This window comes from Theobroma cacao, chromosome 9, assembly GCF_000208745.1.
Source record: "Theobroma cacao cultivar B97-61/B2 chromosome 9, Criollo_cocoa_genome_V2, whole genome shotgun sequence".
NCBI classification, from domain to species: Eukaryota; Viridiplantae; Streptophyta; class Magnoliopsida; order Malvales; family Malvaceae; genus Theobroma; species Theobroma cacao.
Window position 1 is genome coordinate 10,007,963 of NC_030858.1, and position 15,989 is coordinate 10,023,951.

General features: G+C 32.8%; 1 long non-coding RNA gene across 1 annotated transcript; it reads left to right on the forward strand.

Annotated features, from left to right (window-relative positions):
• On the forward strand, positions 3,202-4,838 carry LOC108663477. The gene is made up of 3 exons (XR_001929537.1): positions 3,202-3,243; positions 3,903-3,976; positions 4,797-4,838. It is a non-coding gene; the product is annotated as an uncharacterized LOC108663477 (long non-coding RNA).

Sequence of the window (15,989 nt, forward strand, 5' to 3'; positions counted from 1 at the left end):
CTCCTATGTTGATTTTTCTAGCCAATTTTGCCTTAGTCGCCATAACTCTTACCTCATTGACCACCTTTTAAGTCCCGTGATACCCATACCAATGCCTTCTTCTCTTTTTCTATCCCCTACCACTGAATTGGATAATGGTTTGCCACCTCTTCCTTCCATTCACAAGTTAACTAGGTTTTTTCCATTCTCTAAATTGATCAAATCCCAAGACTTGACCTTTTTACAAGGTGTTCTCCCTTAATTAACTCTGCTAGGTTTGATCCATTTTTAGTTTCAATCCCAACCTCATTTGATTAGGCCCATAACCTACATGCCTCTCTATTTTACTTGGGCTCAATAACATTAAGTCTTTTCTCCATATTCTTTGGGCTTGGCCCTATTTGATCTTTTGTCCCCTTAGATTTACTACTTCTACTCTCCACTCAGTTTGGATCACATCCCTCTTTCGCACGTGCCGTTATTATTCTAGCTTCTTTCTAAACATCCTCTAATTCCCTGATAACCCTCATTTTTGATGATTCAAATTTGAATTTTTTATTGACCAAAGATGCTTTTGCCCCTACATCTTCGCCTCCTCTATCCTTGCTTTGGCAGTCCCTCACCTCCACTCTAAGTTTGGCTTGGTAGTTCCCACTAGAATCCACACTTTCATCATGTAATTGTTCTTGCTAAACTCCTTTCCCTAGATCATCTATCTTAATTCTGAGGTTAAACCTTAGTCCATTCAACTCCACCTAAACCAATTGGGGAAAGACTTGTTCCTGGGCAATATCAATTAATATTCGTGCGCCATCGAATCTTTCAAGCCAGCTTGTTACCCTATCGAGCCAAATAACTATCCCTCATTCAACCCCTAAGGCTTTGAAGAAAATCCAGTGCTAGAGATGAAAAGGAACCCCTTGAGCCACGATCCACACTTTAATAGATTCTTGCTTTCTAAATCAAGGTATTTTGTAACTGATGCAAACCATTCATCGAAAATCTCATAGTACAATTTAGGATATGTATAGTAAAGGTAATAATGTGCCACTCTATGAGTTTATAGGCAACTTTCAGAAGCTTAGAGAAGAATCAGTTGAGTCCTTGGAGAAACCTTTCACTAAACAAAAGATATGGCATACAATTGAGAGATGTGATGGTAGTAGAGCTCTTGGTCTGGATAGTTTCAGCTTTGGTTTTTTTAAGAAATAATGGGAGAGCTTAAAAGAGGAATTATGGAGATGTTTGAAGACTTCCATAAATCTGCAACTTTTGATCATAAGATCAATACCTCTTTTATTACACTTGTCCCAAAGAATAACAACCTCATTGCCATAAATGAGTATTGGCTTATAATCTTGGTAAGTGGCCTATATAAGATCATAGCTAAAACGTTCACCAATAGAATGAAAACAGTTATCAGTGAGTTAATTAGTGAAAACCAATTTACGTTCATCACTAGTAGATAGATGATTGATTGTTACCTCATCGCTAATGAGGTTATTGATTATCTGAAAAAAGAGGGGAATGGAGAACTATTGTTGAAGGTTGATTTCGAAAATGCATACGATAGCATCAAATAGGAGTTTTTGGATCTTGTTCTGGGAAAAATGGGGTTAAGAGTTCGATAAAGAAAGTGGGTCAAAACATGCCTTGTTACTACCTCCATGTCAGCTTTAGTCAATGATTCCCCATCAAACCGGTTTTCAATGAGACAAAACCTTCACCATGGCTACTAGTAATCACCATTTCTTTTTAACTGCGTTGCTAAAGCATTTAGCATTATGATAAGTAAAGATTTTAGTTTGGGGTTATGTCAAGCAGTTGAAGTGGGTAGAAATCAAGTGACAATCTTGCATCTCCAATTTGTGGATGATACAATAATCCTATGCCTTGATATCAATAGCTTAATTAATACTAAACATGTTCTTAGATGTTTTTAGGCTGCTTCTGGACTTAAGGTTAACTTCCATAAGAGCTGTTTGTTTGGGATTGTTATTCATCAAGATATTGTTGAGGAGTGGGCTGGAAGAATTGCAAGAAAGGTTGGTAAATTGCCTATTACCTACTTAGGACTACTATTGGGTGTTGTGATGAATTCAATAAGATTGTGGAAACTTGTGGTTGATAAATTTGAAACAAGATTGTCTACTTGGAAAGCTCAATCTTTGTCGTTGGGAGGTAAAATTACTTTACTATGTTCTGTCCTCAATTGCTTACCAATGTTTTTTATGTTGATGTTTACAATGCTAATAGGGATTAAGGAAATGCTTGACAAACTTCAGCGATGATTTTTATGGGGAGGCACGATAAAGAGGAAAGAATTCATTATGTTAATTGGGATTCAGTTTGCTTGTATAGAACTATGGGTGGAATTGGCTTAGTGGACCTTAATGTGAAAAATAATGCTCTATTAAATAAATGGCTTTAGTGATATAGTAATGAAGAAGGTAGTTTATGGAGAGAGGTTGTGGATGAGAAAATGAAGGATGACTCGAAAATGATTTTGCCGATTAATAGTGTCAAACCCTGCTTTGTAAAATAATTATTACGTCATTTACATGCTCGATAGAATGTTTGTATATTTAGGAAGTTCGAGAAGTTGTTAAAAGACGATATTGCTCCTAATGGTACCATTAAGTCGAATAAGCCTCGAACTAGTTCAAATAGGATTTTTAAGGTGAAATTAAGAGTTTCACAGTTCAGGGATGACTCAAAATGTTAATCGGAGTTTGAGGATCAATTGGAGTCAAACCGAAATTTTCACTATCTAGGGGCAAAATCGTAATTTTTCCACTCACGGATAAATTTTGAGATTTTGAGAGAATTTAGATCAATTTGACAAATTGGAGAATGGTATGAGTATAAGGGATGAAAATATATCTATGGAAATTTTTTAGTTTTTGGGGCAAAAATGTAATTTTTCACTTTACTGGGGTAAAAGTGTAATTTTTAAAAATTTACCCCACCAAAAATTTGGAAAAGTCTAGAAATTTCATAGAAGACATGGATAAGTGAAGAGGATTGAGTGGTAGAAAAAGAAAGTCAAAAAGATGGCTAGAAAAAAATAAAATAATAAAATATTCAAAAGGTAAATAAAATAATAATATTTTATTAAGCCTATTAAAAGGCTTGAAAATTCCAGAATTCTTCATTGGGAGGGTCAGCCAAAACCAGCAGGAGAGAGAGAGAAATAAGAACAAACCCTAGAGTGAGAAAATTCAAAGAAAAAGTGTGATTTTTCAAGGAATCAAGTGTTTAAAGGTATGATTTTTCAAGCTTAGCTTAAGATTTATCATTTCCATGCATTTCTCCTTATTTTCCATGGTTAAATTATGTGTTTTGATGATGGATTCAAATCTGATCATATGGGTTTAGAGAGAGAAAGTTGTTAGATTAATTTGATTTTGAACTATGTTAGTGTTTAGTGTTAGTTTAGCATGTTTATGAGTAAAACAACAAGAAAAATATTCATTTTCTCCATGAATTTCTCTAGGCCGAATCTAGCCAATGGTGTGTGAGGATGAGGTTGACTTTATTTTAAGAGAATTAGATGGAAAAATGATGAATTATGAGGTTGGAAATTAAATGGGAATTTTTGGTGCAAAAAAATTAAAATTTTTACCCACTAGGGGTAAAAGCGTAATTTGTGATCCGAACTGATAAATTGGACCACATTCACAGTCATTGAGGTATTGTGGATATAATTGGATAATTGAAATTGAAATGGATGGAATTGGAGTTGAATTGGAGATTTTAGAAATTTACACCGTGTATAGGCGAGTTAGGTCGGACACTGTGATTAAGCGATTGTCCAAACATTTCACACCCTATCTAGTGCATACGCATGGATAAGAGCCTGAAATAATATATATTGATTTGACACAAATTATTGAATTTTTTGTGTCATGTATTGTGGATAGGTGGTGAGCTATTTGATACGGGTAAAAGACTACACCCGAGGACCGAGAATAGGAGTATATCTACTCCTAGTACAGTGAGTAAACTTACTATCGTCTTAATTATCTAGAGTAGATTTATTTAATTGTGTGATTTTATGGAAAAATGGTTTAATTGGAAAATTATTGTGTTTTATGGGAAAATGGGATTTTATAAAATAATTTTATAAAATTTTTGAAAATTTAATAATGATTTCAAAAATAGAGTAATTGGAGACCTATACTATGATTGTGTTGTTTATCCATGATTTTACATTAAATGGCTTATGATAAATGTGGGTATGACTGGTTATTTTTATGATTTAAAGAATATGTGAACTGCTTTGATTTGCCTTGAATGTGTTAAGTGAGCCATGTCATACTATTGTGATTTTATTGGTTGGTGGATTATAAAGTGGGCACTGCAGTGACGGGGGTTCCGTGGGCCAGCCTAATTAGAGGGGCACGGTTCCCAATTATTGAGCTTACCTCGATTGGAGAGGCGCGTAGGATAACTCCCGAGGTAGGATTTGAGTACACTTCACGCTGGCCACCACGTGAAAGTGGGACTCAGCCAACGCCAAGGAACGGCTGTGTTGTCAGAGGTGAAATGTGTTTGTGTGTGTGACAATAAACAGCCTTGGCAGTCTCGGTAAGATGTTTTCGTGAGGTATCCTCGAGAATTGATTTTTGGCAAGGGCCAAGTTTTTGAAAAGTGCATAAGCCATGTTGAGTAATTAGATGAAATCCAATTATTTATATGGGTTGGGATGAATTATTTTAATTGTCTCCTATTACTCGGCTTTAGATTATTTTGATGATGTTTGTCTACTCACTGAGATTTTATAATCTCACCCTTTCTTTCTATACATTTTTCAGGCTCATAATAGGCAGTAGACTGTCAATTGCATCGAGAAGTAAAATTCGGAGTTGCATCCTAGAAAGCAAGTTTATAGACTTAAACCTTCTCAGTTATTTGGGGGCTCACGTGTCATTGTAATTTAAATTACATACTCCAATTTTCTATATTACAGTATGTATAAATTTATTTTGTTTTTTATGTGCAAAAAATTAATTTTTGATGTTTCGAAATTATATATATATATTGTTTTACATTAAAATAAATTATTTTAATTAATATTTTTATTTATTTTATTTTATTTTAAAAAAAAAAGAAAAGAAAAAAAGAGAGAGAAATGGAAAAACTGGTACGAAAACCTTACGAGGTCTCGAAGGGCATTCGAGAGAAGAATATCTGTCGAGGCTTCGGCGGCGGTTGTCATGGGCTCGATTGGGAGTTCCGGGTCGTGACAAATAGCTACTTGAGGAAAATTTTTAATATTTGGAAAAATAGTATGAAACCACTCATTGAAGGCCTGGAAAGCTTTGATATGGCAAGAATCACATAAGAGGGCATAGGCTTGATGGTTGGAAATGAGAAGTGGATTAATTTTTTGAAAAAGCAATGGATCCTAGAAGTTATTCTTAATGTATGATTTCTAAGGATTTATACCTTGGCAACCAACAAAAATGGCATCATTAAGGAGTTTGGGAAATTGGAGCAAGAGCAATGGGTTTGGAATATTGATTTAAGGAGGAATGTACTAGGTTGGCGAGAGTAGCAATGGCTGGAATTCATTTTGCTGTTGATGAATCAAGTGCTGAGCAGAGAGTTCAAAGATAAAATTGTGTGGAAGTACAACACCAAGTCTTTCTTTTGAGCTGTTATAATGCAAAATCATTCAAAATTCGATGTGTGGAATCAAATATGGGAAGGATTGGCACCCATAAAGTAGAGGCATTTTGTTGGCAAGTAATGAAAGGAAGACTTGCTGTGAGATAAAAGCTTACCTATAGGGGCATCATTGGCCAAGATGCGACATTATGCTTGTTGTGCAAAGTAGGTATTAAACCTTTAAGTCATTTATTTTTCACTTGTCTTGAAACATGGAAGCTATGGTATCGATGTTATGACTGTTGGAACATTAAATAGGTTATGCACAATGACCCTTTTATTTGTTTTCAATCATGGAATGAAATGAGTGGTGGCCTAGGGAATGGCAAAGTGTGGAGGATGGCCTTTTATGCCATTGCATAGTCAATATGGCTTTCTAGGAAGGATGTTCTGTTCAAAGGAAAAATGTGGAGTGACTAATGTATTTGATCGTATTAAGATACGACTTGCTTGGTGGGTGAAGGGCAAATGTACATGATTATGTATGGGCATCACTTGTATAGGTTGATGGCTATTTTGTGTATTCTCCCCCCAATATTCCCTGGTAAGGGTAAGTAGAGACATTTGTGTTTGAAGGTGTAAAGGAAGGCTAACTTAGCCACCCGATTTTTTTTCTTTTATAACTGGTTCCAAATTATTTATACCATGAGAATGCCTTTCAAAAAAGATTGATGGATTTGATGGTATAGTTATTTCAAAATTGTTAAAGAAAATCAACTTAAAAGTAATCACCTTTGTTCTAAATGAAGCACATATAGAAAAATAACAAATCAATGTAATGTTAAACATATCCATAATCCAATATAATATCAATGAACAACATAAAACTATAGTGCATAAACTATTATGGAGAAAACAAAATGAATTGAAAGAAACATGAGCCGAACTATAGTTTGAATAGCAAGAAACAAAACATGTCAAACTTGTGAAAATAACAACAGAATTAAATATGTACAAATATGTAAAACCAAAGATATGTAAGCATTAATAAAGAAAAAATATTGCGATTATCATATATACAAATAAGGTTTGTCTGAATTTTAATATTAATTACCTATAAGGAGTAGTGTACTAAATAGTTGGCCAAACAGATGATCCTTCATCTCCCTTTCTTGAATAACCCAGTGATGAAGAATTGTATAAAGTTGTGAAACCCTTGATTTCTATTGAGAGAACATTAGTGTAAATTAGCTTGCTGAGCTTTTGAAAAGTGTTTTCAAACTAAAAGGTGGAGGCTTTATATTATGGGAAACCTATATTTTGTTAACTAAGAAGCTCATATGAAAGGAGAGAAGCTATAACACCAAAATGAGTTGGTTTTGGAAGAAAAATAGCTTTATGTTAAGAAAGTATCGATACCTACTAATGAAGTATCAATACATGTTCATCATAATGAAATTCTTAGAAAAAGTATCGAAACTTATCTCACAAGGATTAATGCTTTGACCTAAAGCCTTTAAGAAAAACCTTTTTGCTTCGAAAATATCAATATGTACACCCCAAGTATCGATACTTTTGTTATGCTATGCAAAAATAAAATATTTTTAAAAGGTTGAAGAGTCACTTTACAAGGGAAAACTTCCTTTTTTGTAACCTAACCCGAAACACTCGACCCCAATCGTTTACCTCTCATTTTCTTTCTTTTGAGCACTCGTTCTCTCTCTACTCTCTCTTTAATCTTTCAAACCTATTTCCTCACCAAACAACCTCAGATTTTTGTTTTCAAGTCTCTTAGAGGTAAGATTTTAACATCCTAAACATCTAATCACTTGGTTTTCATTCTTAAATTCAATAATTTGTTGAAAACCCGTTTCTCTCTCTAAAACTTTAGGTTTTGGTTGATTTTGGATACCACAAGCTCACTAAGGAAAGATTACTATTAGATTGTTTACATTGTTTATATATGGTTAGAACAAAGATTTAGGTTCTATTTTAGAGAATTAGGTAAAGATTATTAAGACTATTTAAATGAAAATGAATATTTCGAGATTCATAGAAAAATAAGGAGTTGTTGATATTGGATAAACCTTTTAAGTACAATTGAAAGTTCAATACTTGATTACAAACCAATTGGTGTTTGTCAGAATAGTTGGATGAGTGGCATTTGTCGAGCTCGTGAGTGGTCCTGGCATTTTAAAAATTTATTTTGATAATTATAAAAGCAAGCGCGTTTGATGACCAATATGAATTCTTAGAATTTGGTACGAGCATGGGTTTGATGAAAAATAAATAATTTTTTATTTCATGGTTTAGATGTGGATTTCTATGTGATTAAGCTACGTAAATGCATATATGTTATATGTAGTTTTGCGCATGGGGAACAAGAACCTTAAATGTTTTAGCTTCACAGATTACGAATTTGATTATGAGTGATGAGTGTAATTACCCTATTGCTTTGTAAGTAATAGGTATGTAATTTGCACTTAGCGGCTGTTGCATTAGTCATTATGCAGAGGTTGGTCTCCTGGCATGTAGGGAGTGAGTACTAGTCATGTGGTTGGGGTATGACATATGTTTGTTTATTGAGCAAGCATGCTCTTCTAAGGCTATTCGCATTATTCCCCTTTGCATACCTAGTGGTGGGGGCGAAATAAGTTTTAAAGATAGCGTTTATTGGAAGGCTTGCCTTGAATTCAATTTTGCCAATTCTTAAATTCTATCTAAACCCCATTTGCACCAACAAAGTCTACTCGTTGGACGAGAAAGTACTTTATTGATCTCAATATATATATAGATGAAATGGTTTCATGCACATAAGTTTGATTCTCTTTTAATTATTTGTTCATAGAAATAATTATTTGAGACTTGCTTGGATTAAGTGAGCTTACCCATTAAGTCCTCACGCTACTCATGAACCTTAAGTTTGGATCATGAAAAAAGTAACTACATGGAATCAAAGAAAAAGCAAAGTGAAAAAAAAAAGCAAAAGATTAAAAGTTAGATAATGAAATGCAAATATTTAATAAAGCTGTTTATATTAAAAAATCAAAGAGAAATAATAAATTCATGGAATACAGTGGATAAAAAGATTAATAAACAATAGCATTGATTAAGAAAAAAAATGAACATCAAACAAAACATAGAACATTAATTACTTGTATGCAATCATAATTTTGAAGAAAAGAACGGAAAAATTATTCTTGTGATGAGAGCAGATCAACGCATGGAGAATTGTAACAAGTGATGTAAAGCAAAAAATTAAAACATTCATAATAATGAATAATCAATAGCAAGTAGCATTTCCATTATGCATAAATTGATGAGTAATCCATCAAAAGCACTTGCATCCTCTAAGTTGCTGAATTATGAATCTAATAAAAAATTCCCAACAAAATTAACGATGTTATGCTAAAAAATTAAAAAGAAAAAAGTGAACATTTTCAGTACTTCACGTAATCATCTGCAGAACCATTGGTTTTAGATTACATCATGCATGAGATTCTACAAACGCAGGGACAGAGCTAGCCAACTTTTGTTGAGAGGGTCAAAGATGAAATATGTATGTGGGTTAAAAATTTTGAAAACTAATACGTTGAATTTAAAGAATAATTAAAAGATTCATAATAGATAATAATTTTATATAATATGTAAATCAAAAGAAATTAGAAAAAAAAGACTTACAATAGTTTTATAAGGATCGGATTATATTTGAAAAGCATCTATTTCTTCAAGATTAAGCCTAGTATGTTTTGATTCATATTGCTCTTGTTTATGATGTGAAGCATTAAGGCTTGATGGCTCAAGTGTAGGAAAATTATTTGGATGATTTGCATATTTTCTTTTAAAGAATTTGTCAGTTGTTTTTAACTTATTCATACTTTAATCAAACCTGAAATTTTTTTTTTAAAAAAAAAGTGTTTTTATTGAACCTCTGATTAACCAAAGATTTCTAAACTCGATATGAGTGTGAAAACTTATACAATTACACAGAAAAAGCCACTCGAAAAACTTGAAAGTTGCTCAAATTGAACAAAAACACCCAACAAAAAAAAAAGGCAACACATGAGACCATTAACATAAAAAACCCTAAGACCACATCCTAATTAATGTGTGGCCAACATCTAATATTCTTATTTTATTTCTATTTAAACTTAAAGTACTAAATATCAAATTATAACATATAAAATATAAATAGTTAAAAACGATATACATGATTTCACACAATGATTAAATATATAAATAGTTAAATAATATAAATAGAAAGATTAAAAAAATTACCTTCACTTAATTTCACACAATGGTGATGAGTGGTCCCCGTCATTCCTTGTTCAAGTTCAAAAGCTCATAAATCTCTTTTAAGAAATGAAGTCTGTTTTAATGGTGAGTTACAAAGAAAAGATTAAAGTAAAAATAAAAACACAAAAGAAAAGAGAAAAAGAAAATGAAAGAGGGAGAAAGAGGTGTGAAAAAACTTAAATTAGGAAAAAGTTAAGTAAAGTTTGTGATGCCATTTTATTATTTTATTATTTGCATTAATATTAAAAAAATTATTTTGAACAAGTCCTTAAAAAATATAATAAATAAAAAATTTCTCAAATTTTGAAAAGGACCATTAAAAATTATATAGCAAATAAAAATTCCAAAAATTTTGAAGGGGCTATATATATATATATAATATATATATATATATATANTGCTTTAATTAAACTATATATATAATATATAATATATATATATATATATATAGAATAATTTTTTAAAAAATTTTAGGGTTTGCATTACCCTCTGCCCCTGTACAAATGTCCAAGTCTACTAAAAACTGAAGAATTCGTTTTTCCTTTAGTGGATACCTTGATTGAAGAATTCGTAAATACAAAAAAGCTAAACACATATATGTCATCAATGATGAACACCATTAGCCTCATGATGCACAAAGAAGACTAAAAACTGAAAGCAAACATGAAAAAGAAATACCATCATCATATATGAGTTCCCTAAAAACTTAAAAATACCTTTGGCAAACTCAAAAATGACAAACTCATGTGTTAAGCTTCAAGGGGGTGTGCATGTTAAAATCATTATATAAGAGTCATCTATAACAATATGTAAAGACAAAAAAGCTGAAATTATATATCAGTAATCAACGATAAACATCATTAAGCATCATGATGCACAAAGAAGACTAAACCTGAAAGCACACATGCAAAGGAAATACCATCAACATATATGAGTTGACTATAAACTCCAAACTACACTTGATAAACTCAAAAATGACAAAATCATGTGTCAAGCTCTAAAACGGGGGTGATAAGTTAAGATGACATAAGATAAGATAAGATAAGATGAAATTCTATAGTAGTGAATAACAAATTCAATACATGAAAAGATGGAAAAGAAGATTTCATAAAACTACATAAAACTCAATGGGAAGATAAGAGCAAATCAGAAAATAAAATTCAAATAAAAATTTTCAAAAAAAAATTCAAATAATGCCCCTAAGGAAAAACCAACAAATTCGATTCATTTCAAGGAGAAAATCTAAAGTCCTACCTACGTAGGTTGCTATGTCCAAAAGCCATAATCCCGTAGTGAATACCCAACAATACCATTGACAATACACAAATCATAATGATAAATCAATGAAGTTCATTAATAGGCAGAACCAAAAGTTGTGAGCCAAATAGTCTAAAAACACTTGCTAAAATAGATGAATTAGTAACACTGAAAAAATCCACTCCAAATAAAGGTACACCTACTTTGAGTCAACATGAAAAAACATGTTTTAATACAATGAAAATCAAATTCAATCAACTTATAATGTACTTGCCATTTTGAATATGTTTTTCACATACAATATGTTTTTCATCTGTCATGACCCAAATCGGGCAACCGTGACTGGCATGCACAAGCCTGGCAAGCAATGCTCGCAAGACTTGAGAAAGCCTTAAGATTCGCCTATTCAATATTCAATCCGTGGTATCAAAAACAACATGAGCTTATTTGTATCTTAATGCCCTTTGGCGATACATATATCAAATACACAATATCCATAAGTCATACATTGGTTGTCAATCGGGTTTCGTCCATGCAACCCTTAACTCAACAACGCATCGCACTCAGTGCCTATAATATCTAAAATACAAACTTTCTAAATTTTACAATCAGAATGCAGAAGCATTTCATGACTTGGACTTAATGGAGTGGACACTTTGGGAAAGTACCTATTGGATGCCTAAATCTCGTCCATCCAACGACAATGCTAAGCCACGTAGAAATCTGTGGCGTCACTTATCTGCACATGGTACACAAACGATGTGAGTCATCTAATACTTAGTGACATGGGGATGCTAAATGTAGCATATTATAACACATATTATAACAGTAAGGGAGACACATTTATTATATAAAGCCTACATGGCTATTCATCAAACATTTCCAAAGGTGAAAGTGCAAGGATTATTCTAATATCCTGTATGCACATCACATTAATTTTCCCTTGTCGTGATCTTGTCTCAAACAACACACTCGTATTCGATAATAAACCAACTCTATGTCTCCAACCAAACATTAAATCCTAGGCTTACAATAAGCCATTATCAATCAATTCCACCAATTGTGAGTGCTTTTTCCTAGGCACTATCAAATCTCATCCAGTAGTAAGCCAACGGAACCAATTCACACACAATATGATAGCGACTGGTGAAAAACTAAATCATCATCCAGAATAATCTACCGACAGATGGTATCATCAACATAATCATCATCTAGAGTAATCTCCCAACAGATGGTATCGTAAACATGCTCATCACTTGGAGTAGTCTCGATTAGTGGCATCACAATATAATTATCATCCAGAGTAATCTCCCAATGTAATCTCCCAATGGATGATAACACAACTTTATAGGCAAAAATTACAAGCAAGACTACAATCGCTACCCTTGCTTACCACCATCCCTTCAAGCACTCAATCCTCAAATTCACATGAACATCCGAAATTCATCCATCAGACAAAACATAATTAGTCATGGTCATTGATGGCTCTATGACTCATCAGTCCTAACTTACACATCGTTAAATTTGGTTCTCGTTCCATTGTTGACATATGCATGTCACATATAATTTTCTCATGAAGCATTCATCATACCTTCATATTTAATCAAAATGCCACATCGTGGCTTACAACACAACATATGTAAATATCATCGCACAATATAAATATTTTGACCTAGGCATACTCATCTAGGTACAAATACATCTAATTATTTATCAGCTCATGCTTCTTAATAACAGGGCATATATATTCATATTTTCTCGACATGTATAATCAATATACTAGCCTAGGCACACTGATCTAGGCCTAAAATAATGAATCAATGTACCATGGTAGTGCATAACATTATGCCTGATGCATCCACATGTATTTAACCATAAAGCCCGATTCACCTCGACAATCAGGTACTCTCGCAACTCAATTTTATGCTTGCTGCTCACTCATGCCTTAACTCCAACTCAATCAATCTCACCACTCAACAAATGGGCAGAATTCTCACTCCCATTTGAAGTCTACCATTCTACAATTATACATTCATCATTATTCACACAATTATTCACTATCTCTAACCCAAATCCTGGCTTTCAAATTAATTCCAGCTTCCAAAATACCATAATTCTACACCAACAATTTAAATCTGTATAGTTCCTTCATAAGGGGGTTTAAATCTTACCTTAGTTGCTGATTTGGCTTACTTTAATCCTAATCTCCAGTAACCTACCAGCTTTAACTTCCTCTAAATCTGAAACATAGGATTTCTAATTATTTAATTGTTTAAATTGAAAACCAATTGGTGAAAACTTTAATCTTACTTCTAGATTGGTTTTCTAGGCTCAAATCTCCTTCAGATGGCCTTTAAATTCTACTTGGGAGTGTTAGGTTTCGAAAGGGGTAGAGAGGGAGAGTGTTTGGCTTTACTTTCTAAATTGGTGGACTACCCAAAGCATTTTATTTTTGCAAGTTTTCACGCATCTATCGATAAATGACATGTAGATATTGATAGATCCCTCAGAGTTTCCCCACAATTGGCCTCCATCTATCAATTGATTTTTTGAGTTTATTGATAGATGGTGCACTAGACACTTTTCCATTGCTTTTACATGGAAATCTATTTATAGTCTCCGTAGATCTATCGATAGAGCATACCCTTGTTGTTTAAAAGTCATTCTCAAGAGGTCATCTATCGATAGATATCCTTTGGCTGCCTTCATTTTACTCCTAGGTGGACATTTATAGATAGTTACCAAGAGTCTATATCGACAGGTATTCTTCAATCCTTGCTATCTTTAGATTCTAACTTTTATCTATCGATAGACCATGAATATTTATCGATAGACCATACTTAAACTTCAATTCTTCATATGTTTATCTTCTCAAATTCATTCTTTTAAGTTCTTATTTCATTCTCATCCTAATAATCCTCTTAATCTACCATACTTTTGTACATAATTTGTACATTCACATTACAATCTAAGCATTATGCTTAGTTATCCAAGTGCCAAACATATGCACTACATCATTTAGGTGCCAAACGTGTACACACACATCATCAAGGACTTACAACAAGCCAATTTTCATATCCACATGTTCCAAATTAGCCCATCATTTGGATTGGTTCCCATACATGTTTAATGTCAAAAATCGGGAGTGTTACACAATCATTCTGAGTGATTTCACAAACGTAACATAGCAAACCATTTATAATCACAATGCAAGAAATCAACTTGAAAGAAAACAATTCACTTTCACCAAAGTAAACATTTCTTGTACAAATCCATTCATCCCATGAAGCCATAAATGGTCTCTAACATGGGATAGAATCACATAACCAAGTGAATATCAAACAGCATAGTAAATAGCAAATGAACCACTACCATCATCCACTCCATTTTCATTATTTTTTAATCAACCAATGAAGACACAAATCCAAAACCACAACAATCAAAAGTAAAAAATAAATGCTTTATTCGAACAGCCTTAATTGAAGGAAGACAATTAGACGAGTTTAATATTAAATTGTTCATCTCAATAGTGACATAATCATTACTTAAACAACAACAAAAACTTGTAAAGCTAATTAATTTCTTAAACTTAACATATCAAAGCATTTATAATCAAAATGCAAATACTCAACTTCAAAGAAAACAATTAACTTTCATAAACAAACCACTACCCTCATCTGTTCCATCCTTATTATTTGGCAACCATCTAATAAACAACACAAATTCAAAACCACAGCAATAAAAAAAATAAAAACTTTATTTTATCATAATTCATTAACAAAAGATAATTCGACAAGTTCCATATTCAATTGTCCTTGTGAACAATGGCACTATCGTGTTTTGCATGCATGCCTAACTTATTCCCTCTAATAACATCACCATTTTTTGGGAAGTCCAACATCTAAAACGGAGCCCAACCCATTACCACTTTCACTAGAAGTAAGCAACCCATCCTAAGTTTCTAGGGTTCTACATTCACATTATTTTGTATGCATGGATTAAAGAATAGAAATCAAAGCTTCATTCATGGAAAACTAATATATACCAAAGAAGTAAAACCAACTGTCAAACACAAAGTCCGTGCCACCTTTACAAAAACTTGGGAAAGAGAAATACTAGAAAAAAGAGAAACACTTATCATCAAGGAGAGAAAACCTTTGCAAAAGCTACCAAAAAAGACATGGTAGAAAAGAGAGCCATTAGCCAAAGAGAAGCACAACTATTAGCAAAGAAAGAAAATGAGTGCCATTAGCACAAGGCATTGAAGATGTGGCATTAGTAAAGAGAAAAAGAGAGAAGGAGCTTAATAGTAAGGAAAACCCAAAAACAAATATGAAAATAAGGGAAAAAAAGCCATACGCGCCTTAATTAAAGATAAACAATAGATGGAAATGACTGCCAATGCCTTGAAGGTTGAGGAGCAAGAGCACGAATCTAGCTAAGAAAGGCCTTGCATGAAGAAACGTCTTTACTAAGAGGTACTTAAAAGTAGAAACAAAAAGAAGGGAAAAAAACCCTAAGTATTTGATGAGAGAGAAAAGAAAAAAAAAAGGAAAAAGAAAAAAAAAGAAGGAAAAAGAGGAGTGAAAGCCTAAAATACCTTCCCATTTTAAGATAAAAGGCAAAAACAACCTCGACATTGTAAAGGAAAAGTCATGAACACCCTCAAGATGTAAGAAAATCCTACGCCACCCATTAGTTACTAAGAAAACTCAAAAGTGCCCCTAAAAAACTCCAAAATGACAAAGCTACACGTTAAGCTTTGAAAGAGGTGTGTATGTTAAAATCATGATATATAAGATAAGATAGTAAGGAATGTTTTCTAGTTTTTGTTGTGTCTTAAA